Here is a 26,455-nt window from a genome sequence, read left to right as displayed (position 1 = left end):
AAAAAGCCTAACACTACCCCCCTGAAGATCTCCCTACCTTGTCTTCACCACACCGGGCCGAACTCCTGATCCGATCCGGGCGATGTCTTCCTCCAAGCGGCAAAGAAGAATTCTTCCTCCGGCGACGTCTTCCTCCAAGCGGCAAAGAAGAATTCTTCCTCCGGCGACGTCTTCCTCCAAGCGGCAGCAAAGTCTTCATTCTTCCGGCGGCATCTTCAATCTTCTTTCTTCGCTCCGCCGCCGCGGAGCATCCATCCCGGCCGACTGCTGTACTACGAATGAGGTACCTTTAAATGACATCATCCAAGATGGCGTCTGCCGAATTCCGATTGGCTGATAGGATTCTATCAGCCAATCGGAATTAAGTTAGAAAAATCTGATTGGCTGATTGAATCAGCCAATCAGATTCAAGTTCAATCCGATTGGCTGATCCGAACAGCCAATCAGATTGAGCTCGCATTCTATTGGCTGATCGGAACAGCCAATAGAATGCGAGCTCAATCTGATTGGCTGATTGGATCAGCCAATCGGATTGAACTTGAATCTGATTGGCTGATTCAATCAGCCAATCAGATTTTTCTAACTTAATTCTGATTGGCTGATAGAATCCTATCAGCCAATCGGAATTCGGCGGACGCCATCTTGGATGACGTCATTTAAAGGTACCTCATTCGTAGTACAGCAGTCGGCCGGGATGGATGCTCCGCGGCGGCGGAGCGAAGAAAGAAGATTGAAGATGCCGCCGGAAGAATGAAGACTTTGCTGCCGCTTGGAGGAAGAAGTCGCCGGAGGAAGAATTCTTCTTTGCCGCTTGGAGGAAGACATCGCCGGAGGAAGAATTCTTCTTTGCCGCTTGGAGGAAGACATCGCCCGGATTGGATCAGGAGTTCGGCCCGGTGTGGTGAAGACAAGGTAGGGAGATCTTCAGGGGGGTAGTGTTAGGCTTTTTTAAGGGGGGTTTGGGTGGTTTTAGAATAGGGGTATGTGGGTGGTGGGTTGTAATGGGGGGGGGATTGTATTTGTTGTATGCAAAAGAGCTGAATTCTTTGGGGCATGCCCCACAAAAGGCCCTTTTAAGGGCTGGTAAGGTAAAGAGCTTTGAAATTTGTTTAATTTAGAATAGGGCAGGGAATTTTTTTTATTTTGGGGGTTTATTATTTTATTAGGGGGCTTAGAATAGGTGTAATTAGCTTAAAAATCTTGTAATCTTTTTTTTATTTTTTGTAATTTAGTGTTTGTTTTTTTTTGTAATTTAGTTTAGTTAATTTAATTGTATTTTTAGATAGATGTTTGTAGTTTATTAAATTTATTGATAGTGTAGGTGTATTTATAACTTAGGTTAGGATTTATTTAACAGGTAATTGGGTAATTATTTTAACTAGGTAGATATTAAATAGTTAATAACTATTTAATATCTATTATACCTAGTTAAAATAATTAACAATTTACCTGTAAAATAAATATTAACCCTAACATAGCTACAATGTAATTATTAATTATATTGTAGCTATCTTAGGGTTTATTTTATAGGTAAGTATTTAGATTTAAATAGGAATATTTTAGTTTATAAATGAATTAGATTAATTTAATATAAATTTAGTTAGGGGTGTTAGGGTTAGATAGAGTTAATATAGTTAATATAAATACTATAGTAACTATATTAACCCTAATATAATTAGGGTTAATATAGTTAATATATATAATGTAATAACTATATTAACTATAATATACTTAGGGTTAATATAGATAATATAGCTGGCGGCGGGGTAGGTAGATTAAATTAGGGGTTAATCATTTTAATAGAGATGGCGGCGGTGTAAGGGGCTTACATTAGGGGTTAATAATTTTAATATAGATGGCGGCGGTGTTAGGGGCTCACTTTAGGGGGTTATAGATATAATATAGCTGGCGGCGGGGTACGGGAGCGGCTGTTTAGGGGTTAATAACTTTATTAGGTTGCGGCGGGGTACGGGAGCGGCGGTTTAGGGGTTAATAGCTTTTTTATTGTTAGGCTAGTGAGGGGGGATAGCGGATAGAGGGTTAGACAGTGCGGGCTATGTTAGGGAGGCGTGTTAGAATTGTCGGGCTATGTTAGGGAGGCGTGTTAGACAGTGCGGGCTATGTTAGGGAGGCGTGTTAGACAGTGCGGGCTATGTTAGGGAGGCGTGTTAGACAGTGCGGGTGTTTTAGACTTTAGTCAGGTTTTATAGGCGCCGGCAGTTTCTAACGTGGCGCAAGTCACTGGCGACGCCAGAAATTTGTACTTGCGCAGATTTCTGGACATCGCTGGTTTGTCAGACTTACGGCACGTTAGCATCTGACGGCGACATATATGGGATAGCTCGAGTTGCGAGCTGAAACTGCGGGCGACGCCGGTTCCCTCGCTTGCGCCGCAAACTGCGATCTATATCGGATCGCGCCCTTGAAGTTCGGACTAAGTGTTATTACATTGTCTTCTTATCATGCATTTGTTGATTATGCAAATCTACAGTATTGACTGGTCCTTTAAGCCATCTCTCTCCATCTTATCTTAAAATAGCCATGTGCCTCTATTATATAATTAATAGTACTTTAACAATTATTTTAGATACATTTTATTTATTTACTATTTTAACTGATTGTGTAGGAACAATATTTTATTTTAATCATAACATGTTTATTATTTGTAAAACAGAAAATGGAAATGCACTTGCATCTTTTTGTTAATAAAGTAAACCATGCCCCTTGCTAATGGGTTAATAGAGGAGACAATAAATTAGCTAAAGGTCCAGGTTTCTATGAAAGCGTGATAAACTAAAAAAATATTCTATTAAGCATTCAAATGTACAGAATTTCCCCATTCACATTAAAAAGATATTTATACAGTATATATATATATATATATATATATATATATATATATATATATATATAATTATAGATAGGTATATAAAGAGTGCTGGACTTTCTCTCGGCTAGATTTGGAGTTTTGTTGGTAACAACCCGAAAAACTAACGCCGGCTTTTTTCTGGCCGCACCATAAAAATAACTCTGGTATTGAGAGTCCACATAAAGGCTGCGTTAGGCTCCCAAAAAGGAGCGTAGAGCATTTTTAACGCAGCTTCAACTCTCAATACCAGAGTTGCTTACGCAAGCGGCCAGCCTCAAAAACGTGCTCGTGCACAATTCCCCCATAGGAAACAATGGGGCTGTTTGAGCTGAAAAAAAACCTAACACCTGCAAAAAAGCCGCGTTCAGCTCTTAACGCAGCCCCATTGTTTGCTATGGGGAAACACCTCCTAAGTCTGCACCTAACACTCTAACATGTACCCCGAGTCTAAACACCCCTAACCTTACACTTATTAACCCCTAATCTGCCGTCCCCGCTATCGCTGACACCTGCATATTATTATTAACCCCTAATCTGCCGCTCCGTAAACCGCCGCTACTTAAATTATCCCTATGTACCCCTAATCTGCTGCCCCTAACACCGCCGACCCCTATATTATATTTATTAACCCCTAATCTGCCCCCCTCAACGTCGCCTCCACCTGCCTACACTTATTAACCCCTAATCTGCCGAGTGGACCGCACCGCTATTATAATAAAGTTATTAACCCCTAATCCGCCTCACTAACCCTATAATAAATAGTATTAACCCCTAATCTGCCCTCCCTAACATCGCCGACACCTAACTTCAATTATTAACCCCTAATCTGCCGACCGGAGCTCACCGCTATTCTAATAAATGGATTAACCCCTAATGCTAAGTCTAACCCTAACACTAACACCCCCCTAAATTAAATATAATTTTAATCTAACGAAATTAATTAACTCTTATTAAATAAATTATTCCTATTTAAAGCTAAATACTTACCTGTAAAATAAACCCTAATATAGCTACAATATAAATTATAATTACATTGTAGCTATTTTAGGATTAATATTTATTTTACAGGCAACTTTGTAATTATTTTAACCAGGTACAATAGCTATTAAATAGTTAAGAACTATTTAATAGCTAAAATAGTTAAAATAATTACAAAATTACCTGTAAAATAAATACTAACCTAAGTTACAATTAAACCTAACACTACACTATCAATAAATTAATTAAATAAACTACCTACAATTACCTACAATTAACCTAACACTACACTATCAATAAATTAATTAAATACAATTCCTACAAATAAATACAATTAAATAAACTAGCTAAAGTACAAAAAATAAAAAAGAACTAAGTTACAAAAAATAAAAAAATATTTACAAACATAAGAAAAATATTACAACAATTTTAAACTAATTACACCTACTCTAAGCCCCCTAATAAAACAACAAAGCCCCCCAAAATAAAAAATGCCCTACCCTATTCTAAATTACTAAAGTTAAAAGCTCTTTGCGGGGCATGCCCCAAGAAGTTCAGCTCTTTTGCCTGTAAAAAAAAACATACAATATCCCCCCCCCAACATTACAACCCACCACCCACACACCCCTAATCTAACCCAAACCCCCCTTAAATAAACCTAACACTAAGCCCCTGAAGATCATCCTACCTTGTCTTCACCATACCAGGTTCACCGATCCGTCCTGGCTCCAAAATCTTCATCCAACCCAAGCGGGGGTTGGCGATCCATCATCCGGTGGCTGAAGAGGTCCAGAAGAGGCTTCAAAGTCTTCATCCTATCCGGGAAGAAGAGGCGATCCGGACCGGCAACCATCTTGATCCAAGCGGCATCTTCTATCTTCATCCGATGACGACCGGCTCCATCCTGAAGACCTCCACCGCGGACCCATCTTCTTCTTCCGACGACTTCCCGATGAATGACGGTTCCTTTAAGGGACGTCATCCAAGATGGCGTCCCTCGAATTCCGATTGGCTGATAGGATTCTATCAGCCAATCGGAATTAAGGTAGGAATATTCTGATTGGCTGATGGAATCAGCCAATCAGAATCAAGTTCAATCCGATTGGCTGATCCAGCCAACCTAACACTACACTATCAATAAATTAATTAAATACAATTCCTACAAATAAATACAATTAAATAAACTAGCTAAAGTACAAAAAATAAAAAAGAACTAAGTTACAAAAAATAAAAAAATATTTACAAACATAAGAAAAATATTACAACAATTTTAAACTAATTACACCTACTCTAAGCCCCTTAATAAACAACAAAGCCCCCCAAAATAAAAAATGCCCTACCCTATTCTAAATTACTAAAGTTAAAAGCTCTTTTACCTTACCAGCCCTGAACAGGGCCCTTTGCGGGGCATGCCCCAAGAAGTTCAGCTCTTTTGCCTGTAAAAAAAAACATACAATACCCCCCCCCCAACATTACAACCCACCACCCACATACCCCTAATCTAACCCAACCCCCCCATAAATAAACCTAACACTAAGCCCCTGAAGATCATCCTACCTTGTCTTCACCATACCAGGTTCACCGATCCGTCCTGGCTCCAAAATCTTCATCCAACCCAAGCGGGGGTTGGCGATCCATCATCCGGTGGCTGAAGAGGTCCAGAAGAGGCTCCAAAGTCTGCATCCTATCCGGGAAGAAGAGGCGATCCGGACCGGCAACCATCTTGATCCAAGCGGCATCTTCTATCTTCATCCGATGACGACCGGCTCCATCCTGAAGACCTCCACCGCGGACCCATCTTCTTCTTCCGACGACTTCCCGATGAATGACGGTTCCTTTAAGGGACGTCATCCAAGATGGCGTCCCTCGAATTCCGATTGGCTGATAGGATTCTATCAGCCAATCGGAATTAAGGTAGGAATATTCTGATTGGCTGATGGAATCAGCCAATCAGAATCAAGTTCAATCCGATTGGCTGATCCAATCAGCCAATCAGATTGAGCTCGCATTCTATTGGCTGATCGGAACAGCCAATAGAATGCGAGCTTGATTCTGATTGGCTGATTCCATCAGCCAATCAGAATATTCCTACCTTAATTCCGATTGGCTGATAGAATCCTATCAGCCAATCGGAATTCGAGGGACGCCGTCGAGGGACGCCATCTACCTGTTCAGGGCTGGTAAGGTAAAAGAGCTTTTAACTTTAGTAATTTAGAATAGGGTAGGGCATTTTTTATTTTGGGTGGCTTTGTTGTTTTATTAGGGCGCTTAGAGTAGGTGTAATTAGTTTAAAATTGTTGTAATATTTTTCTTATGTTTGTAAATATTTTTTTATTTTTTGTAACTTAGTTATTTTTTATTTTTTGTACTTTAGCTAGTTTATTTAATTGTATTTATTTGTAGGAATTGTATTTAATTAATTTATTGATAGTGTAGTGTTAGGTTAATTGTAGGTAATTGTAGGTAGTTTATTTAATTAATTTATTGATAGTGTAGTGTTAGGTTTAATTGTAACTTAGGTTAGTATTTATTTTACAGGTAATTTTGTAATTATTTTAACTATTTTAGCTATTAAATAGTTCTTAACTATTTAATAGCTATTGTACCTGGTTAAAATAAATACAAAGTTACCTGTAAAATAAATATTAATCCTAAAATAGCTATAATATAATTATAATTTATATTGTAGCTATATTAGGATTTATTTTACAGGTAAGTATTTATCTTTAAATAGGAATAATTTATTTAATAAGAGTTAATTAATTTCGTTAGATGTAAATTATATTTAACTTAGGGGGGTGTTAGTGTTAGGGTTAGACTTAGCTTTAGGGGTTAATACATTTATTAGAGTAGCGGTGAGCTCCAGTCGGCAGATTAGGGGTTAATAATTGAAGTTAGGTGTCGGCGATGTTAGGGAGGGCAGATTAGGGGTTAATACTATTTATTATAGGGTTAGTGATGCGGATTAGGGGTTAATAACTTTATTATAGTAGCACTCAGGTCCGCTCGGCAGATTAGGGGTTAATAAGTGTAGGCAGGTGGAGGCGACGTTGAGGGGGGCAGATTAGGGGTTAATAAATATAATATAGGGGTCGGTGGTGTTAGGGGCAGCAGATTAGGGGTACATAAGGATAACGTAGGTGGCGGCGCTTTGCGGTCGGCAGATTAGGGGTTAATAAGTGTAGGCAGATGGAGGCGACGTTGAGGGGGGCAGATTAGGGGTTAATAAATATAATACAGGGGTCGGCGGTGTTAGGGGGAGCAGATTAGGGGTACATAAGGATAACGTAGGTGGCGGTCGGCAGATTAGGGGTTAAAAAAATTTAATAGAGTGTCGGCGATGTGGGGGGACCTCGGTTTAGGGGTACATAGGTAGTTTATGGGTGTTAGTGTACTTTAGAGTACAGTAGTTAAGAGCTTTATAAACCGGCGTTAGCCCAGAAAGCTCTTAACTACTGACTTTTTTCCTGCGGCTGGAGTTTTGTCGTTAGATGTCTAACGCTCACTTCAGAAACGACTCTAAATACCGGAGTTAGAAAAATCCCATTGAAAAGATAGGATACGCAATTTACGTAAGGGGATCTGCGGTATGGAAAAGTCGCGGCTGAAAAGTGAGCGTTAGACCCTATTTTGAGTGACTCCAAATACCGACGGTAGCCTAAAACCAGCGTTAGGAGCCTCTAACGCTGGTTTTCACGGCTAACGCCAAACTCCAAATCTAGGCCTCTGTGTGCTATATTAACATATATATATATATAAAACATAGAAACAAAGCGCACTCCTAGGGATCCTTGCTCAGATACTTTTAATAGTGAACGTTTTCGGACGTATAACTCCCGTCCTCAGACCAAAAAAGGGTAACACTTTTTTGGTCTGAGGACGGGCGTTATACGTCCGAAAACGTTCACTATTAAAAGTATCTGAGCAAGGATCCCTAGGAGTGCGCTTTGTTTCTATGTTTTGCTGCACCCAGGGTACTGGAATATTCGTTAGCTTGGAGTGCAATCCTCTTCTATATATTTATATTTATTTTTTTAAGAAGAAAAGGGGGTTTTGTGAATTGGCGCAAAAAGTAAATAATTTAAAAGTATATGAAATAATATAAAATAATATAAAATAAATTGATATCCACATGCACAGTAATTACAAATGGTGTTGTACAATCAATTTTGAGATTTTAAAAGTTATGTACTGTTTAAGGTTATAGTAAATAAAACACAATTTAGGTCTAATAGACATTAAAAAATCCTGGTATAAAAATCATATATAAATAAAATATCCCAGTAGAAGAAAAACAGTAACTCCTGGGTGATGAATACAGCAATCAAAGGATTATGTGCCAAAAGTTCATAGAGTCAAAACTTAGGAGATCAAGATCCTAGTCCCTTTCGGGCATCTACTCTTCTACCTCAATCTGTATGAGGCAAGGGCCGCACAGTGAAGGGAGAATGTTGTCATAGACACCAGGGAAAACGTGTCTCCATGTTGTATAATGGTAGTATCCAACGTTGTCCAGAGATGCAATCACAGATAACATGTAATACAAATTGAGAGAAGGATAGTGCAACACAGTTTTATTTATTCCAAAAGACAAACATACATTAAGCACTATATGGTAATGAGCTCAAATTTAAAAACCTCAATAAGTATGAGGTAATCACAAAGCACTTCCACAAAATATAAAGTTTCTCTCAAGCTGAATGCAACATAAGGACAATAACAGTGGTGTCATCTCCAAAAGAATCTTTTTATTTATATATATATATATATATATATATATATATATATACACACTGTATATACTGTATATACAGTGTATATATATATATATATATATATATATACACACATACATATATATATATATATATATAGGAATATCTATTTATAGATCCATAGACCATATTATGCTATATGCAGAACATTGGAATGTGAAATATTTACAGTAAATACATAGTATTTATTGAATATTGCATAAATATGCTTTTACATATTTTCATCTACTTTACTGCAAAGGTCTCCAATGCACATGTATATGTATGTATCTCTATATTAAAGTCCTTTGTCTGCCTTTTGTTTTACTCTAGCACCTGAGCCCTTATTCCTTTTGTGTGCAATATTTTTTTGAATAACTTTTAATAGCTGGTGTTATTAGATGGTCTTAATATGAGTGTAACTGTACTTTGTAATGTATTTTTGATGTGTTTTGTGAGGATTTTTTGTTTTGCAAAACAGTTAACCAGAGCTCTGAGGTTGCGCCAACCCAACGCGTTACCTTGAATTGCGTTCAAGGGATCATGTTTTTAATACGAGCAGAAAACCTGACGTGCGCAAACCCAATAAACCCCTTTTCGTTTGTGCACAACTGTTAACGCACAACTCATAATCTAGCCCAAAGTAATTTTATTTAAGAGAGTAGCATACATTTAATACAACTCCAAGGATTTTGCCAGAGAAAGAAGCTTCCCAGTTTATTAATAGAGTGATAATTTTACTCACAAAGCGATTTCCACAAGAAATAAATTCTACATTTTAAAAATCCATTTGTCTAACTGAAATCCAAGCTACTTATAATGAAACATTACATTCCTTAGCCAGAATCAGACTTTCCACTGGAGTTTAAAAATAAATAAAAAAATAACCAGATATTTCTTCTCTCCAAAATCCCTAGGCAGCTGTGTGTTGTGAACCATAAGGAGCAATGTGTTGCCTAAGGGCAATGCCAACTATTGCTGCAGTGTTGCGTAAAGGGACAGTATAGTCAAAATAAAACTTTCATGATTCAGATAGGGCATTCAATTTTAAACAACTTTCCCATGACTTTTATCATTAAATTTGCTTTGTTCCCTTGGTGGTATTTTTGAAAATCTAAACCTAGGTAGGCTCAAACTGATTTCTAAACTGTTGAAAACCGCCTATTAGCTCAGAGCATTTTGAAAGTTTTTCACAGTTAGACAGTACTAGTTCATGTGTGTCATACAGATAACATTGTGCTCACTCCCGTGGAGTTATTTAGGAGTCTGCACTGGTTGGCTAAACTGCATGTCTGTCAAAAGCACTGAGATAAGAGGGCAGTCTGCAGAGGCTTAGATACAAGGTAATCATAGAGTTAAAACATATATTAATATAAACATGTTGGTTATGCAAAACTGGGGAATGGATAATAAAGGGATTGTCTATCTTTTTAAACAATACAAATTCTGGTGTAGACTGTCCCTTTAATGGTAAAAAATATGTTACATAGAAGCTTAGCAATATAATTGTATACATATATATGTATTTCCAACAGACTATAAAAGCAGTATAGATAAACTATAAAGCATAGCACAAATGCATGATAGGCACTTCCTGGATTTGTAGAAAAACATAAAAACAAACAATAACTAAATTTGATTTATTTTTTTTGCTATAAATCCAATGAGTGCATGTTATTGTGCATCTATATATCCAGTAGTTATTTTTTCTTTTTGTTTATTAGTCTATGTTTCTTTGTGTCGGTGTGTATAAGTGTGTGAATCTGAGTCTTTTTATGTGAGTATCTGTGGGTGTTCTTGTCTCTTTGAACATGTGTGTGTGTGTCTCAGGAGTATTTGTGTGTGTGTGTGTTTGTTTGTGTGTTTAAGGGGTAGATTTACCAATGTCTGTCCGATATGATATGCTATACGTTGTCGGCATTTATCATTACACAAGCAGTTCACCAGAACTACTTGTGCAATGCCGCCCCCTGCAGAGTTAGCAGGGGGTGTCAATCAGCCCAATCGTTTAGGATCCGGAGGATTGAAGACCGCAGCCTCAGAGGCAGCGGACAAGTTATGGAACAGCGGTCTATAGACCGCTGCTTCATAACTGCTGTTTCCAGCGAGCCTGAAGGCTTGTGTGGAATTAAGGGGAACAAGGGACATTTGGCTCTTGTTAAATCTACCCCTTGGTATTTATCTGTCTGTGAGTGTGTGTGTGCCTTTGAATGTTTATGTTTGTGTGTGCCTGAGTGTTTCTGCAGACTCCAACAATTGAACCTCTATCGGGTTCATATGTGTGTTTATCTGGCTCTGATACTAGCCAGTGCCTTACCGGTCACTGACCTAACCGAACGCGCATCACTGACACACACCAATGTGTAAACAAGCACCCAGAACTACCCACACACACATACTCATGTGTAAACATGCACATAGACCTACCCACATGCACAAACCTATGTGTAAACATGCTTACAGGCTTAACATCCACAAATAAGTGTAAACATGCACATAGACCTACCCACATGCACAAACCCATGAGTAAACATGCTTACAGGCTTAACACCAATAAATAAGTGTAAACATGCACTTAGACCTACCCACATGCACAAACCCATGTGTAAACATGCTTGCAGACTTACCCACACCCACAAATATGTGTAAACATGCACATAGACCTATCCACACACACACACACACACACACATGTAAACATGCACACAGACCTACCCATACATATGTGTAAACATGCACATAGACCTACCTCCCCCTCCCCCCACCCACACCCACATGTAAACATGCTGGCAGACCTATCCACATACACACACACACACACACATGTAAACATGCATGCAGACCTATACACACACACTCACATGTAAACATGCATGCAGACCTATACACACACACTCACATGTAAACATGCATGCAGACCTATACACACACACACACTCACATGTAAACATGCATGCAGACCTATACACACACACACTCACATGTAAACATGCATGCAGACCTATACACACACACACACTCACATGTAAACATGCATGCAGACCAACCTACACACACCAATGTGTAAATATATATTTATTTTTTGCATAAATACTTTATTTTACTATATTTGAACATTACTTATTTACTGAAAAGTCTGTACAAAATATACAGAATTAAATTGAAAATCCAATGCAACAATTTAACCATCAGATGCAATTTGTAAGTCTCTGTGAATAATAACCAATCTAATTTACCTAGAAATGATGCTCAAAAATGAAAACACATTGCTAAAAATTCATTTAAAAATTGCCAAGTAAACAAATTATAGAACAAGTATCATGTCTGCTTAGCTCAGACTTTAAAACTACCATTTTTTTTTTAAAACAAATATTAATATTTTTTTCTGACTGATAAAATTACTCCTTGTCACCACAGACGTAAAATGGATCTAGACATTGATTCTACAACTTATATTGATACATAGTCTTAAGAATGTATCTATATTTAAATACTCATTTGTGGGGTATAAGTAATTCAGTTAATTGCACAATCAATATCAAACATACACTTGCAATTACAGCTGGTGAACTTGTCACCTGGGAGGTGCTTACATACATTTACAGCTGGTGAACTTGTCATCTGGGAGGTGCTTACATACATTTACAGCTGGTGAACTTGTGATGTGGGAGGTGCTTACATACATTTACAGCTGGTGAACTTGTCATCTGGGAGGTGCTTACATACATTTACAGCTGGTGAACTTGTCATCTGGGAGGTGCTTACATACATTTACAGCTGGTGAACTTGTCATCTGGGAGGTGCTTACATACATTTACAGCTGGTGAACTTGTGATGTGGGAGGTGGTTACATACATTTACAGCTGGTGAACTTGTGATGTGGGAGGTGGTTACATACATTTACAGCTGGTGAACTTGTCATCTGTGAGGTGCTTACATACATTTACAGCTGGTGAACTTGTCATCTGGGAGGTGCTTACATACATTTACAGCTGGTGAACTTGTGATGTGGGAGGTGCTTACATACATTTACAGCTGGTGAACTTGTCATCTGGGAGGTGCTTACATACATTTACAGCTGGTGAACTTGTCTTCTGGGAGGTGCTTACATACATTTACAGCTGGTGAACTTGTCATCTGGGGGGTGCTTACATACATTTACAGCTGGTGAACTTGTGATGTGGTAGGTGCTTACATGCATTTACAGCTGGTGAACTTGTCATCTGGGGGGTGCTTACATACATTTACAGCTGGTGAACTTGTGATGTGGTAGGTGCTTACATACATTTACAGCTGGTGAACTTGTCATCTGGGGGGTGCTTACATACATTTACAGCTGGTGAACTTGTGATGTGGTAGGTGCTTACATGCATTTACAGCTGGTGAACTTGTCATATGGGAGGTGCTTACATACATTTACAGCTGCTGAACTTGTCATCCGGGAGGTGCTTAAATTCATTTACAGCTGGTGAACTTGTCATCTGGGGGGTGCTTACATACATTTACAGCTGGTGAACTTGTCATCTGGGAGGTGCTTACATACATTTACAGCTGGTGAACTTGTGATGTGGGAGGTGCTTACATACATTTACAGCTGGTGAACTTGTCATCTGGGAGGTGCTAACATACATTTACAGCTGGTGAACTTGTCATCTGGGAGGTGCTTACATACATTTACAGCTGGTGAACTTGTTATCTGGGAGGTGCTTACATACATTACAGCTGGTGAACTTGTCATCTGGGAGGTGCTTACATACATTACAGCTGGTGAACTTGTCATCTGGGAGGTGCTTACATACATTTACAGCTGGTGAACTTGTGATGTGGGAGGTGCTTACATACATTTACAGCTGGTGAACTTGTCATCTGGGAGGTGCTTACATACATTACAGCTGGTGAACTTGTCATCTGGGAGGTGCTTACATACATTTACAGCTGGTGAACTTTTGATGTGGGAGGTGCTTACATACATTTACAGCTGGTGAACTTGTCATCTGGGAGGTGCTTACATACATTTACAGCTGGTGAACTTGTCATCTGGGAGGTGCTTACATACATATTACCTTTAAAACAACAACTTTGTGCTCGTATAATGACACATCCATGAAAAAAACAGAAAGCCTGCCATTTTATGTACTGTGTGTCACAGAGGTAATTTAGTTAATTTCATCAATCAATATCAAGCGTCCACAGCTGATTTTCAGCAATTTAACTTGTGATGTGGGAGGTGCTTATATACATTTACAGCTGGTGAACTTGTCATCTGGGAGGTGCTTACATACATTTACAGCTGGTGAACTTGTTATTTGGGAGATGCTTACATACATTTTTCAGCTGGTGAACTTGTCATCTGAGAGGTTCTTCCATACGTTACCTTTTTAAAAACCACTTTGTGCTCGTATAATGACGCAAAAATACAGAAAACCCATCATTAATTTGTCTGTGATGTAATGTGTGCTGGATATGTTATTAAATCAATTACTGCAATCATTTACAGCTGGAGAACTTGGTATTATAAAAAGGTGTTTCAATTGACACACACTTCATATCCTAATTAATTTACAATGTAGTTGTTGAACATGTTGGAGATTGCTTTATTTTTACATAGACGCAGAGCAATATGGGTGATGATAGCAGCGGATCATCAAAGAAGACGCTAGTGGGTGCCGAAGGTTTTCCTGCCTAGGATTGGTCTTCATTTCCTCAGTGATCGAGAGGTGATCTGTCGATTTTGACTCAATAGGGCTTCTATTGAGAGTCTCTATGTTGAAATCAAGGACTCTCTTGAACCACTAACTGCAAGGACTAGGGTAATCCCTGGGATGGTAAAGTTACTATCGGTCCTCTATTTTTTGGCAACTGGATCATTCCAGGCTGTGACAAGTCTAGGTGTAGGTATGAGCCAGGCAATCTTCTCCCATATTCTGAAGGCCTGAATGCCTTGGACCAAGACCTAGTCTATCATGTCCACTTCCCAAAAACACCGGAGGAGTGGCATGATGTCAAGCTTCAGTTTTATAATCTAGCTGGGTTGCCAAGAGCATTGGGCACCATAGACGGCACTCATGTATTGGTGCAGCCTCTCAGGGGAAGAGAAGAGCCATACTGGGACAGGAAGCACAACCACTCACTGAATATCCACGCCTGTCAGGCCAGGTTAAGAATTATGAGCGGCCGCTCTGGATTGCCTGGTTCTAGTCACGATTCCTTCATCCTCCGGAACTCTGTCATCTACGATAATTTCCAGGATGCACAAATGCCAGAGGGAATCCTAATAGGTAAATATCTCTTATAAATTTTCACATATGTATATTATAGATTTTATTCATTCAGATTGCTAATATGAATGCTCTATTTCTTTTACGCAGGTGATTCTGGATATTCTTGTCTTCCATGGCTGTTCACACCCATCAACAACCCCAACAGAGTGGAAGAGGTGCGCTACAATGAGGCCCACATCGCTACCCGATCGGTTATTGAATGCACCTTTGGCATACTGAAGAGCGGTTTCCAATGCTTGGACACCTCCAGTGGGGTTCTTCAGTACGCCCCCTCCAAAGTCTCTTTTATTTTCCTTATCTGCTGTATGTTACACAACATTGCCATTAACGTGCCTGATATAGATCTGGAGAGCTTGGATGTCCCCGAGTATGATACTCATTTAGCACCATTACAGCTAAATGATGCAAGAGGAGTCCAAGCTGGATCAGACTGAATTCAGGCCATTTTTGGACAATAATGTTGTCAGGATTGACTGTTAAACATACAGTAGATTTATTTTTGTTATGTTATTTTTCAATATTGCTTTTATTTCCAAAAGTTAATTTTGGTTATCGTGCAATTATTGACTTTGAAAGTTTGTCAATAAATATCTTGAAAATAAATATATTCAAATAAAGATAATTTATTGTTCACTTTATTCTGGTTTTCATTCAAGATTGTTTCCTGGATTGTCTAAATATATTTGTGCAGACATAACTCTTCAAGATATATTAGTAACATGGTTTCACAATTAATAGAGGAACCAACTAGGGGTAAAGCTATATTGGATTTAGTGCTATCAAACAATACAGATATAATATTAAACATAGAAGTCAAAGAACATTTGGGTAACATTGATCATAACATGGTCACATTTGAAATCTCTTTTCATAAGCAGTGTCTTAAAGGTTTAACTAAGACTTTTAATTTTAAAAAAAGAAAATTCAACGATTTCAGGAAATCATTAAATAACATAAATTGGGACAAAGTATTCTCTAATAAAAATACAAAGAATAAATGGATAACATTTAAAACGTTGTTAAATAAATATACATATCAACAAATACCATATGGTTATAAAAATAAAAATAAAAAATCCAAGCCAATGTGGCTAAATAAAAATGTGTTAAGAGAAATTACGAAAAAAATGTAGGGTATTTAAATTATTCAAAGAAAATAGTACAGACTCAACATACAATATTTATAAGGAATGTAACAATGCATGCAAAAAAGCAATCAAATTAGCCAAAATTGAAGATGAAAAATTAATTGCAAAGGATTCTAAGTCTAACCCTAAAAGGTTCTTTAAGTACATAAATAGCAAAAAATCTAAGAAGGACAATATAGGTACATTAAAATACATTGAGAGTAGCATGATTAATAGTAACAGGGAGAAGGGTGAGGTACTAAACCAGTTCTTTTCTTCAGTATACACAAGATATGAACCAATGGAGGATTCTTTGGAACAAACTAGAACATGCCAGCACATACCATTAACTGTGTTATGTATAGAGGATATCAGGAAAAAACTGGATAATATTAAGGTAAATAAAACTCCAGGCTCAGATGGAATTCACCCAAGGGTGTTAAGGGAATTTAGCACTGTTATAGACAAACCTCTACTCCTAATTTTTCAAGTCTCATTATCCTCAGGCATGGTCCCCCAGGATTAGCGTAAAGCTGATGTGGTGCCACTCTTCAAAAAGGGAAGCAGGGATGATCCAGGAAGCTATAGACCAGTTAGTCTGACATCAATAGTGGGGAAGATATTTGAAGGGATTATAAGGGATTATTTTGATGAGCATATTCGTGTAAACAGGATTTTGGGGCCTATTTATCAAAGCGTCAACTGAAAATACACTGGAATTCCGCATCGTAATTGTCACAAGATTGATCCGCCGTAGTTATCAAAGCGTCAAGATCGGCAAATTTTGACATTTGTGACGTAAAATAGGATCCCGCAATCTCAATCCGACGCAGATCGATGCGTGTTGAAAACAGTGGTATTCGAGCGGAATTGTGTTCATTCGCCCTCCTAATCAACACTATTTGAACCTCTCACTAAGTTATCAAACATTCTACATTTACGATTGCGTCTTTTTCGACTCAGCGTACCTGGTTTTCAATCCGCCACCCTTAAGGTTGCGGAGGCCATAGAACTCAATGGGAGTCTGAAAACACAGAAAGCTTATGTCCGATACTGCAAGAGAATGAAGCATATGACATTATAAAAGTAAATTAGAAACTTTATTAAATTTGTATACCCTTTCTAAATCAAACAATATTATTGCTCCACATTTGGTGCACTAGTAGATATAGGGATAAAAATGAAAAATACATTACTGCTTATGGATTATATTACAACTGTCTCTCATTAAAAAGTAAGGGGACAATATTATTTCTACAAATTTGGTGCAAAGTTTTGCCCCAAACTTGTTGCACTAATAGATATAGAGATAAAAATAAAATAAATAAACATAATACAGCTAACTTCCTTTTTAAAAAAAAAAATAATCTATGTGTACCATGTTTAAGCCATGTAAAGCAAGTCCCACTCTCCACTTCGCTCCATATTTGACTCAACACTTTTCGCACCAATTATGACGCAAACGCCTAAACAACCCACACGCTAGTGAATTATTCCACCACTTTTGATTGGAATATGCATAAGCACATGATTTATGACATCAGCCAATCTGTTTCAAATACCCATTGTAAACTATCACTAACGAATCAAATTGCTCGATACTTGTGCCATTGATCACTCATCAGAACTTGTAAGTGCCATTTGTTACATTGTGTTTTATACTTTCAAAGTATGTATATGTGAAATTAGTATTAAAGATAAACATTGATGCTGATATTAGGATACCCAGTTTAATATTTTAGACAAGGATTTTAAAATTCGAATTGATGTTTGATTCAATATAATCTTAAACTGATAGCTCAAAGGGATAGCCCACCTAACATTAAACTGTCATGAATCAGATACAGCAGAAATTAAAATCACCTCTTTACTGGCATGTTATTTTCAGTGTATTTCTTCCTTCTCTTGAATTTCTTTTTCAGTAAGAAATGCTATCTTATATGCCAGCCCATTTTATAACACCTGTGAAGGGGTGGTTTTCAAAACTAGATTGCAATCAGGAGGGGTTACACAGGTACAGAGAGAAAGCTGTCCCAGCTCTTAAAATATACATTGATTGCAAATAAATACATATGATACCCTGATTACATATAGTGGTATAAATAAACACACAGATATGAAACACAACATTGTTTAGAACAAAGAAAGGAATTTAGGGACATGTAAATATGTTTGCTAAAGATTTCTGACATAACACACACACACACAAACACATATATATATACAGTATATATATACACAGTATATACTGTGTATATATATATATATATATATATATATATATAAAAGTATGTGCAAAGATATATGTACAAATTCTAGCATTAATAATCATTTATAAAAACAATATGAGATAAAAGCATATCATGACTTCTAGAAATACAAATACACATTAATTTATGTGACAGTATCATATAACAAATAAATATAAAAAAAACTTTCTATTAGATATTGTTTGTTGAGGTATAAATGTAGCTATTTCTTGTACATTAACAGATGAAAAATAAAAGATTAGCTTTAGACAAATGTGCTTGTCCATGGACAGAAATGAAATGGTATAAATAAAGTTGGGAAAACCCAGAATAACCGCAACATCGATGACTGTTAGTTAACACCAGCTCGATGCTCTTCGCACCGTACTTGACGTGTATTTTTGATGGTTTTTTATTATAAATAAGGAGATTCTATTCAGGTCGGTGGCAGCAATGTTTGGTGATGTCTGGCGAGCGTATTGGCGCCGGCGAATGCAACATAGTTGACGCTTTGATAAATTGGCCCCCATGAGTTCATATCAGCACGGTTTTATGAGAAATAGAACTAATCTAATTAGATTCTATGAGGAAGGAAGTAAAAATATAGAGAAAGGGAAATCAGTTGATGTGATATACTTAGATTTTGCAAAGGCGTTTGATACAGTGCCACATGAGAGATTAATGCACAAAATTAACAGACTGGGAATAGCTGAAAATGTTAGCTCATGGATAAATAACTGCATAAAAGATAGGGAGCAACAAATAGTAGTGAATGGATCATACACAGATTGGACAAAGGTAATCAGTGGGTCCCCCAGGGATCAGTACTGGATTAAATAGCGACATCTCTATTTTTGCAGATGATACTAAATTAAGTAAGGTCATTATGTCAGAGCAGGATGAACTTTCGTTACAAAGGGATCTGCAAAAATTAGAAGTATGGGCAGGTAAATGGAAAATAAGATTTAATACGGTAAAATGCAAGGTTCTACATTTTGGAAGTAAAAATAAGCAGGCAATGTATTATTTAAATGGGACAAGACTTAGCCAAATAGAGGAGGAAAGGGATTTGGGAGTAGTAATAGATAACAAGCTAAAGATGGGTGCACAATGCAGGGCAGTTGCTTCAAAGGCTAATAAGATACTAGCATGTATTAAAAGAGGCATTGCTTCAAGGGAGGAAAGTATAATTCTGTCACTATATAAATCCCTGGTAAGACCTCACCTTGAGTATGGAGTGCAGTTCTGGGGACCGATCGCAAAAAAAAAAATGCAGAACTAGAAAAAGTTCTTAGAAGAGCCACAAAGCTAATAAGGGGATGGAGAATTTAAGTTATGAGGAGAGGCTAGCCAAACTGGGTCTGTTTTCTTTAGAAGAAAGTCGCTTGACAGGTTACATGATTACTTTATATAAATATATTCAAGGCCCATATACAGAGATGGCAGAAGCTCTGTTTATTCCAAGAAAATTGTTTATGACAAGTTGGAGGAAAGGAGATTTAATCTCCTGCAACGGAAACATTTTTTCACTGTAAGAGCAATAAAATTGTGGAACTTATTACCAAAGGAAGTAGTGAATACTAATACCATACACTGTCAGAAAAAAGGGTATGGTTGGGGTCCGTTTGTGAACACTTAGGGTACAACTGCTGTGGTTGTACCCTCAATGGATCATAATTACACCTTAAGGAACTAATATGTACCATTTAGCGGTAAATAAGGTACAAATATGTTTCCAACTGTCAAAGGGTCCATGTCTGTACCATTTAATCCCCCCAAAAAAGGTACAATCACTTGTGTGACTAAAAGGTTGAGGGGGATGGGTGGTTCAAGGCTGCCAAACCCTGCAAGTCCATATCATTTGTACAGCTCAATTATTCATATTCACATAACTGACAGTCACCCAAAATGAATGGAACATACATGTTGTACAGCAATTGTTCTTGGTAATATGCCAGAAGTGGGCAAAGCAAAAAAAATACTTAAAGGGACAGTCTACACCAGAATTGTTATTGTTTAAAAAGATGGATAATCCCTTTATTACCCATTCCCCAGTTTTGCATAACCAACAGTTATATTAATATACTTTATATCTCTGTGATTACCTTGTATCTAAGCCTCTGCAGACTGCCCCCTTATCTCAGTGCTTTTGACAGACATGCAGTTTAGCCAATCATTGCAGACTCCTAAATAACTACATGGGAGTAAGCATATTGTTATCTTTATGACACACATGAACTAGTACGGTCTAACTGTGAAAAACTTTCAAAATGCTCTGAGCTAAGAGACGGTTTTCAACGGTTTAGAAATCAGTTTGAGCCTTCCTAGGTTTAGCTTTTCAAAAATACCACCAAGGGAACAAAGCAAATGTAGTGATAAAAGTCAATTGGAAAGTTGTTTAAATTTGCATGCCCTATCTGAATCATGAAAGTTTAATTTTGACTAGACTGTCCCTTTAATAACCCATATATTCAATGATACTGTGTTGCTGGTTCTAAATGGCAAACAAGCACTAAACATTTTAATGTTAATATTTAGAGCATCAAGATGTTAACTCTTAAACATAAAGCAAATGTATTAACTAATTTTACAAAGACATTTTTTTGTTTTAAACTAGAAAATAAACAAGAGCTGTTTAAGAACCAGTTTTTTAAAAAATAAAATAAAATTGTAACCGTTCACCAGTCACATACATGGACATTGTGTGACATGCCATAGCGCCATCTGTTGGTTGAAAGTTCCTTGACATGTGTAACACAGCTCCATCTATTGGTAGCAAGTTCATCACCAAAGTGTGTACTAGGGAAATAGACTCATTTGCATATATTTTGCATAGAGTGACAATTCAATGTATGGTTGTGAGTTTTATCATTTATCCCTCCCCCGAATCTGCCTTCTTTTCGTTAGAGTTATTTTTTATTATTATGTTGTTTTCTATATGTTCTCTATATATTTATGTTTTATGTGGCATGTCACCCTAGATTAAATGGGGTGTTTTTAGAGTCTAGTACAGAGTGCTATCAATCACATTGAGTAGTTCCTTTTTGAACTGGTTGTTTAGCCTTGCTGTTTCAGGTGGTTCTGTAATAGTCTTTGGAATTGCTACATGGCTGGCTACAGTTAAGTATACAAACTTTTTTTAAAAGCTGCAGTGTGGCTATTGTAATACTGCCTGAAAAAGTACACATGATTGAATGCATATTTGAATGGTATATGATAAATTTAATAGAACAGCATTTGTAATATGCTGTGTTGAGTACAAAGTTGCCATCATGAGGTACAAAGAGCTTGTCACTGGGGCAGTACCTTTAAAAGGCCAGATTTGCACCATTTTGTAAGGGTACAATATGGTACCATAGCAATGAGGTCCAATCTAGCCACCAAAGGTACATATTTGCCTTTGAAAGGTACAATCTGCAAGGGTACCAATTTGTACCCATTTAAAAGGGTACAGCAGGTGTACCTTTGAGGGTACTGCCCCAGTGACAAGCTCTTGTACCCCTAAAGGTACCATTTTTGCACATTTTTTCTGACAGTGTAGATGCATTTGAAAATTGTTTGAATACATTTCTGTCTAGAAACAAAATTCATGGATATGATTGCTTGTATTAATTGGGTCATCCTTTATTGGGATTATTTAAGTTTAACTGGAGCTTTTTGTAAGTTTTTTACTGTATATTTGTATAGGTTGAACTCTATGGACTTCGGTCTTTTTTCAACCTCATCTACTATGTTACTATGTTTTCATCTATCATCTTTGTGAATGATAAGGTGACAGCAAAGTCAAAATTACAGTTTCATGATTCATATAGGGCATGTAATTTTTTGAAAAAAAAAATACTATTTGTTTTTTTTCTTCAAATGTGCTTTGTTCTTTTTTATTCGTATTTGAAAGAAACACCTAGGTAGCCTCATATGCTAATATCAAAGTACTTGAAGGGTGCCTCTTATCACATGCTGTTTTAATTGGTTTTCACAACAGGGGACTGCTATTTCATGTGAGGCTTATAGATAATATTGTAATCACGCACTTTGCTTTTAGCAGACAATGCACTAATTGGCTAATATGCAAGTCAATTGATAATTAATTATATATCATGTACTCAGAGGGCTGTCATGAGATGCTTAGATAGAATGTAATAAGAGGTATAAATTAAAGTAACGTGACATGAAACACAAAGTTTTCTTTCAGGATTTAGGTAGAACATAAAATATTTAAGAAATAAGTTTCCAGTTTACATTTACTATAAAGTTTGCTTCATTAACTTGTTAGCATTTGTTGAAGGAGCAGCAATGCTCTACTGGTTATAACTGAACACATGGGTAAGCCAATGACAATTGGTGTATATATATATATATATATATATATATATATATATATGCAAATACCAATCAGCAGATGGAACCTATATTCTTTACTGCTCCAGAGATTACCTACATATCATCTTCATCAAAGGATAACAAGAGAAGGAATGCAATTTAAAACTAGAAGTAAATTTGAAAGTTCTTTACAATCATATGCTATTTATGAAGCCAGCAAGAAAATATTAGTGATTCATGTCCCTTAAATCAAAATGTGTTTTTTATGCAAAACTGGAGAATGGCTAAGAAAGGGATTATCTATTTTGATTAAAAATAAAATCTCAGTTGCAGATTGACTCTTTAAAGGGACAGTGTACACCCATTTTTTTTATTGTTTTAAAATATATGCAATCCCTTTATTACCCATTCCCTAGTTTTCCTTAACTCAAACAGTTAGATAAAAATCTTTTTACATTAGTGATTATCTTGTATGTAGGCCTCTGCAAACTGCCCCCTTATTTCAGTTATTTTGACAGACTTGCATTTTAGCCAATCAGTGCTGGCTCCTAGGTAACTCCATGTGCGTGAGCACAGTGTTATCTATATAAAAAACACATAATCTAACACCCTCTAGTGGTGAAAAAATGTCAAAATGCCCTGAGATTGGTGGCAGACTTCAAGGGCTTAGTAATTAGCATATGAACCTCCTAGGTTTAGCTTTCAAATAAGAATACCGAGAGAACAAATAAGAATTGTTGCTAAAATTTCAATTTGAAAATAGTTTAAAAATACAGGTCCTATCTGAATCATGAAATTTAATTTGGACTAGACTGTCCCTTTACTAAACGGAGTCAATTATATCTTGCCCATGCATTGATTTTTATCCACAAGTTTTTTTTAAAAAAAGGATTATGTCAATCAAATAAAAACAAAGAAATACATTTAGAAAATCATCTATTTTATGAAATTCTTAAAATAATAAGAATAAATAAATACAAGCATGTTTGTAACTCAATATAACAAAAATAAAAACAAATATAGATAGAAAAAAAGATATACAAAAATAAATCAAAGAAAAATAATGCTCTAGGGTTTGTGCCGCTTAGAGGCGCGGGGGAGATTGTGGAGTTGATCTCTCCCTTGCGGAGGACCTCCCATGGAGCCACATAAATTTATATTAAAATTCCTGTTGTCTTCATCTGCCCTTTCCCTACGCTCCAGCTCCTTCTGATTGATCGCTAGCCTGGCCCTCTCTATTATTAACCTCTCCCTATCAAAATCTAAACTCTTCCCTATCCCTTTCTGAATTTAATCTGTCCCTATCTATTACCACTCTTTCCCTTTCTAAAGATAATCTTTCCCTGTCTATTGCCAATCTCGCCCTATCTAACTCTAATCTGTCCCTATATAAATGAATACCCTTCTCCAGTATCTGCCTCTGTTGCTCGACAGATAATCTTAATGCCCCATGCAGCTCCTGGTGATCAACCCTGTACTGCCTTCCCAGAATCAACAATTCTCTGATGGCATCATCCTCATTAAGAGGCAGCTGTTCTGGGGCCGGATCAGCACGGCATGAGCAGCAGGGGCACCAGGGCCCAGAGCAGCAGGGACAAGAGCAACTGGATCATATGTTTCCTTGGAGATTTCCTGTTCCTGTGATTCCTGAGACAGGATCTCTCCCAGGAACTTCTCCTCCTGATCCTCATCAATAGTTGCTCTTATCGCCCGAAGACAAACAGAAAGCTCCTTTTCAATATCCCATTCCCGACTGGTATCTAAAGAAAAGGTAAAACGATCATATTGAAATCACACGTAATTTAAAGTGAAACATTAATGGTATCTGACATTCAAAATGCAAATATCATGATTCATAAAGATTTTGAATTTTAAATGGACAGTCTACACCAGAATAATTGTTTAAAAAAATATATAATCCCTTTATTACTCACTAGTACTAAAGCCCATGTACACGGGCCATTTTTTGCAGTACAGCGGTCCCACCCCTTGCTCTCTCCCCCCTCTCTTTTGCTTTCTCTCCCCCCTCTCCTTTGCGCTCTCTCTCCTCTCTTTTTCTCTCTCTCTCCCCTCTTTGGCTCTCTCCCCCCTTTCTTTTACTCTCTCTCCCTCCTTTCTTTTGCTCTCTCTCCCCCCTCTTTGGTTCTCTCCCTCCTTTCTTTTGCTCTCTCCCCGCCCCCTCTATGGCTCTCTCCCCCCACCTCTTTGGCTCTCGCCTCTCTTTGGCTCTCTTTCCTCTTTGGCTCTCTCTCTCCCCCCTCTTTGGCTCTCCTCCCCTTTGGCTCCCCCCTCTTTGTCTCTCTCCCCCCCCCTCTTTGGCTCTCTCTCCCCCCCCCCCTCTTTGGCTCTCTCTCTCCCCCACCCCTTTGGCTCTCTCTTCCCCCACCCCTTTGGCTCTCTCTCCCCCTCTTTCACTCTCTCTCCCCCTCTTTGGCTCTCTCTCCTCTTTGGCTCTCTCTCCTCTTTGGCTCTCTTTCCTCTTTGGCTCTCTCCCCCCCCTTTGGCTCTCTCTCCCCCCCCCCCTTTGGCTCTCCCCCCCTCTTTGGCCCTTCTCTCCCCCCCTCTTTTGCCCTTCTCTCCCCCCCTCTTTTGCCCTTCTCTCCCCCCACTCTTTGGCCCTTCTCTCCCCCCACTCTTTGGCCCTTCTCTCCCCCCACTCTTTGGCCCTTCTCTCCCCTCTTTGGCCCTTCTTCCCCCCTCTCCCTTGGCCATTCTCCCCCCCACCCCCTCGGCCCTTCTCCCCCCCCCTCCCCTCCCCCTCGGCCCTTCTCCCTCCCCCTCTTTGGCCCTTCTCCCCCCCTCCCCTCCCCCTCTTTGGCCCTCCCCCCCCCTCTTTGGCCCTTCTCCCTCTCCCCCCCTCTTTGGCCTTCTCCCCCCCTCTCCTGCTCCCTCTCTGGCTCTGTCTTGATTGAAAGCCTTTGCCTCTCTGGCCACGCCCCCATCGTGGCACCCCGCCTGACCATGCCCCACCGCAGCGGCACCCACCCAGCCACGCCCCTCGCAACACCCGACCACGCCCATTGCAACACCGGCCACGCCCCTCACAATGCCCGGCCACGCCCCCATCATGACGCTCCCGCCAGCCACGCTCCCTGACACTCTGCTTCAGCCTTGCTCTGTGCTGAGTGCTGAGTGTCAGGAACCAAACGGCCAGGTATGTTTGTCACGTGCAGTCTCTACTGCGCATGACTGCATCTGACAAACATACTTGGCCATTTATTATATAGGATTCCCCAGTTTTGCATAACCAACACAGTTATATTAATATCCCAATTACCCCTGCGATTTACTTGTATCTAAGCATCTTCTGACATTCCCCTGATCACATGAAATTTTATTTATTTATTAGCTATTGACTTTCATTTTAGTCAATTAGTGTAGTGTATTCCACAAGCCACGGGCGTGATCACAGTGTTATCTATATGGCCTACATGAACTAGCTTTACCCTGCTGTAAAATCAAATAAAAAAGCATGTGACAAGAGGCGGCCTTCAAGGCCTTAGAAATTATCATATGAGCCTTCCTAAAATCTAAGAAGTTTAAAGACCTATGTCACAGTATCTTCAAAAAATAAATAAAAAACTATTTTTTTGAAAGCTAAACCCTATCATCTAATCTCAAATAGTGATGTCGTGAACATTAAAATTTCGTTTCGCGAAGGGCGGACTCGAACTTCCGTAACTGTTCGCGAACCGCCAATGACTTTAATAGGCAGGCGAACTTTAAAAGAAGGACTCTTTCTGGCCACAATAGTGATGGAAAAGTTGTTTCAAAGGGACTAACACCTGGACTGTGGCATGCCGGATGGGGATCCATGGCAAAACTCCCATGGAAAATTACATAGTTGATGCAGAGTCTGGTTTTAAGCCATAAAGTG

Source organism: Bombina bombina, chromosome 1 (genome assembly GCF_027579735.1).
Source record: "Bombina bombina isolate aBomBom1 chromosome 1, aBomBom1.pri, whole genome shotgun sequence".
In the NCBI taxonomy this organism is placed as follows: domain Eukaryota; kingdom Metazoa; phylum Chordata; class Amphibia; order Anura; family Bombinatoridae; genus Bombina; species Bombina bombina.
This window is presented reverse-complemented; position numbering follows the sequence as displayed.